Genomic DNA, 5,183 nt, shown 5'->3' with positions numbered 1-5,183 from the left:
TAACAATGGTCCGACATTGAATGACAGCTAGTGCATGCAAGAGGGCGATGTCCATTGAGCGTAAAGAATGAACTTTGTAATGATGGACACTTTTAAAATGTCCGATTGATATATCAGATATACTATCAGATTCAAGCTATCTTTTGTGACATTAACCTTGACCCTCACATTCGGGGTTAAAAATATTAATCAACTCAATTCCTGCCTATCACAGACTATTGTGGTACTTACATATTGCCAATTTCTTTTAAATCATCTTTACAAGTTTAATATTGAAGAAAAGAGCTATACACATGCATTATCTCACTTTTCTTGAATGACAGCCATGTTTGTAGTTCAAAATCAATATTTACTGCATAACTCATAAACTGTAATACACAGACAATCCATCCAAGTTTCTACCCGATATTATCAGATGCAAGCTATCTTTTGAGACCTTGACCTTTTGACCTTGACCTTCGGGGTCAATTATCGAAATCCAAAATTCCTGCCTATCACAAACTCATTGTAGTATTTATATATTGTCAATTCTTTTAAATCAGGTTGTTTACAAGTAATATTGAAGAAATGAACTATACACAAGCATTATTTTGGTGCTCATATAACTTTTACTGAATGGCAGGCATATTTGTAGTAAACACTCACTATATTACTGCACATCCCAAAACGCAACAAACAACACGTCTTGAGATGTTTGTTCATTTAGCTTTTAGTTTTAATAACCATTTGCATAAATATTTATTTCCATTAATTAGGCTATATATGAAGAGTGCATATTCACAGTTCTATACAATTCAGTACATGCATTCATTATACCAAGGGAGCACATGCATCATAGAGGTTATTGAGTCATTGCATAATTAATGATTTTTAGTACTTAGGCTATATCATAAGAATGCACTATAAAAATTAAATATAATTTACTTCTGTATAAATAAATGATTTTCAGTAATTAGGCTTTACTTTATAACCAGATTTAAACTGAATGCCTCCCGTAGGGGCAAAACTGTAGATTTTTCATGACATAACGGCTTTGACTCATGTTTAGAATTCTGAGCCAATATTTAACTATTTTAACCAATCGTAATGCTCTTAAAGTTGGACGGCCTAACTCTCCACGTACTGCTACATGGATATACGATTTCTGTGATGAAAGTAAAATTACATAATCCAATGTAAACTCTATTGGCATGTGATCTGATTCAGTTCTACAACCAACTTTAAAATCGGACACGTCATTGAGAATATTGTGTGAAACTACAAGATAGTCTACTACACTTGCACCATTGTCTGAAATGCAAGAAAAATTACCCTCATAATCTGTAGCTTTGCGACCATTTACAATACGCATGGAAACAGATCTACACATATTCAATAGAATGCTCCCATAATCAGTTGTTTCTTTGACGCAATTACGACGAACACCTGCATCTGTGTCTACATTGTAATAATCTCCGACAGATACATACATACCAGTGTCATTGTTAACAAAATCGCATAAATCACCAGTACGATCATTGAAATCTCCTATTAACATAAACTTAGCATCACAATGCGCATCGGTCAAATTCACAATATCATTTTCAATCTCTGCAAACATATATACAATGGTATATACAATGTCCCATTGAAAATATGCTTGCAGTTTGGTAACTCTAGTTTTAACCACAATATGTAGTCTTTAGTGCATTCTAGCCTCTGAACAAACTTTTCATAAATACTTTTAACGAAAACTAAAATTCCACCTGATCCTCTGAGTGCGACGACTACCAGTAGAAAAACTGCAATAACCGTCAATGTAGAAATCTTGCCGTTCTGAAGTGAAAGTTTTAACCAGAGCTATGAAATCAAAGTTTGTAATAAAATCATTGAAACCGAAATCATTCCATTCACTTGATAACCCTCTAACATTCCACACTAAACAATTTAGAACTCTAGAAAAAGTTGGTTGAATAGTTCGTACGGTATCGGCAGTTTTGCGAGACTTAGAGCCTTGGCCCCACCCCTAGCTTCTCAAGTGAAGTAGTTCATCTTTCTCTAAATCATATATGAATACTTTGCCGTCAATAATCAACTTGTCATACGATAATGTACTTCTTTGATGATTTTCCTTTGCGTTAATAAAGTGTGGTTTCAATTTCTTACGTATGGCGCGTACTTTCTCAGTATAATTTTCGGATACCCCGACAGTAGAATCCAGGTCCGTATTATTTCTCTTGTAAGTTCTAGCCGTCTTCAGGACTATTTCTCTTTGTTTGCGTTAATAAAGTGTGGTTTAAATTTCTTATGTATGGCGCGTACTTTCTCAGTATAATTTTCGGATACCCCGACAGTAGAATCCAGGTCCGTATTATTTCTCTTGTAAGTTCTAGCCGTCTTCAGGACTATTTCTCTTTGTTTAAATCGGGAAAATTTGACTATTATCGAGCGAGGAGATGACTTAGTTTTTAATCTATGCGCTCTCTCGATCTTGATGTTATCCTCGATCTTTAGCTCATCTTTAATATAATCTCTAACTTTCTGTTCTGATTCCTCCCAAGTTTCGCGATCTTCCTCTGCAAATCCGTGAAAAATTAAATTCTCTCTTCTTGACTGTGCTTCCATGTGCTCAGCTCTATCGTCCACAACTTTTAGGCGCTTTTGCAACTCCTTGTTGTCTTTTTGTAAACGTTGATTTTCTTCCTTTAATGCATGTACTTCTTGGCACAAATTTTGTACTTTAGCACCAGATTCTTGAAACTGTTGTGTCATAGACTCTAACATTATTATTCAACTCTACAAATTTCCCAGTTAGTTCTTGTCTCAGAGTAGACAATTGGTCCAAAATTGCTTTAAATTCTGGAATTTGACTACCACCTGAACTACTCTCCGGAATCTCGACACCAACTTCATATAATTTGGATTGCCTTGTCACTGCTCGAGTAGTATTTGGTCCCGGGTTGGACTCTATATCTCCAGCGCACAAGAGTAACACGAACAACAACACCTTGAGTGATAGTGACACGTAGGCTTTTAAATAAAGCTTCAGCCCTGTGGGATTAATTCTTTTAATCTTAAAGCCAATTTTTAGGGTATTCACAGACACTTTGAGACAATAATTTCCAAGCGTTACAAGACAGCACTAACATGTAAAAAGCAACTACATATGGTTGAAATATTTTTGAAATAATGTTTCATAGCATCTTGACAGTACGAGGTGGAGGAAAGCGATTGAGACTGGGACATGTCCACCTCTTGTGTGTGTTGGGGGGGGGGGGGGATTCTGCCCTGTTGCCCTGTAGGATTTTTACTCTTACAGCCAATTTTTAGACTATTCACAGACACTTTTGGACAATAATTTCCAAGCTTTACAAAACAGCACCAACATGTAAAAAGCAAATACACATGGTTGAAAAGATTTTGAACTAAAGTTTTGATAGCATCTTGACAGTAAGAGGTACGGGAAGAGCTGGATACTGGGATATGTCCACCTCTTATGGGGGTCCTACGTCTCTCCCTAGAAGCTTTGGAGGATTTTACTCTTAAAGCCAATTTTCGTGAATCTTATTGTTGGTTTAATGCATGAATGACCTCTGGGTTGAGTGAGTCCTAGGGGATTTCCCCTGGCAGATCTGCAGTTTTTTGTTTCTATTTAGGGAATTTTTAGGTTATTCATAGCCTCTGAGGTAATATATCCAAGCTTCGAAAAGCTAAAGTAAATATAGGTTTTTAAATGTGTTTCTCATGTCACATAAAAGTGAGCCCTTAACATTGGTACAGGGGCATTAATATTGCATGTCTAGTATAATCCACTTGGTAACAGGACAACTGCACCCCAGACAATTGCCCCCCTGACAATTGCCCCCGGACAATTGCCCCCGAAGGACAACTGCCCCCTGGACAATTGCCCCCAAAGGACAACTGCCCCCCCCCCCCCGGATAATTGCCCCCTGACAACTGCCCCCGAAGGACAACTGCCCCCGAAGGACAACTGCCCCCGAAGGAAAAAAAAAACTAGTATTACAGATGTACGGGTTTGTCATTCATTAAAAAGTCACCGTCGGCAACTTACCGACGCAATTTGCGTACATTATACTCACTAAACACAAACCCGAAGTCATTTTTTTACTGGAAAAGATTTATTTATTATCAGTTCAATATAAAATATACAGGTAACAAGATAGAAAACGAGTCAAAAGTAGAAAAAATATTGAGACTCAGAATGTACATTCTCGTAAAACTTTGGTGATAGTAAATGGTGACTCGGCTCGGTTTATCATGATCAGCCAGTGTTTAAAACTGTAAATTGTGGGCTATTCCCCGAAGAAAATCTAGCACATGACGATTTTCAAAATCTTGCACTATTGCATGGATTCTGGCTGCAGAATCTTGATACTGTCGACGTTGTGCTTGCGCTGATTCACCGGCAATCATTTGTTTGTATGTTAGAGAACATAGGAGGTCATACCTAGTGAACTTGGATCTGGATGATTTGTAGTGTTGATACATGTAGTGTACAAAATTGAAATTATATTCGTCCCTTCTGACAAGTTCATACTGAAGAGACTAGAAAAATTTTGATTAAGTTCTTTTTATAAACTATCTATGAAGATTACCGTTACGAAACCTTCAAGTTCACTTTTGCCCCTAAGTGTAAGATATGTGAAGCACTGATTGGGAAACAGCCAAACATTTACCTGGCATGTTCTGTAACTGGTGTGGTAGCTAGGTAGTACATGTACATCTATAATCTTATGTATAGTTATGTTTGAACTCTTACATGAAGTAATATTAAAAGATTTCTGAAAGAAACAGAGAAAAGAACAAATATATATAGGTACCACAGGCCAAAGAAAAATGTTTGTCATGATTTGACAAATGTCCTGGTTTGAGATGTACTGCAGGTTGAACAGTACACTCGAACTTGTACATCATATCCCTGCCAAGAATGTTTTTCCTAGCAGCAATGGTACGTCTTTTTTCCATCACCCACTTATATCCGGATTTTTTTCGAGCAACTCCATTTGGCATCTCCCCCCAGGATATCAAATGGTTCAACTCTCATGTGTGCTGAACACACTAATACATCAGAAGAGTGCGAGTACGTGTGGGTGATGACATTGCCAGGTGGGTGTTTGTACGTCGATCTGTTGAACTGTGGGATGCATTCCGTAAAAAAGTCGCCATATTCGTGACCACTTCCG

The sequence above is a fragment of the Glandiceps talaboti genome, chromosome 2, assembly GCF_964340395.1.
Source record: "Glandiceps talaboti chromosome 2, keGlaTala1.1, whole genome shotgun sequence".
NCBI lineage: Eukaryota > Metazoa > Hemichordata > Enteropneusta > Spengelidae > Glandiceps > Glandiceps talaboti.
This window is presented reverse-complemented; position numbering follows the sequence as displayed.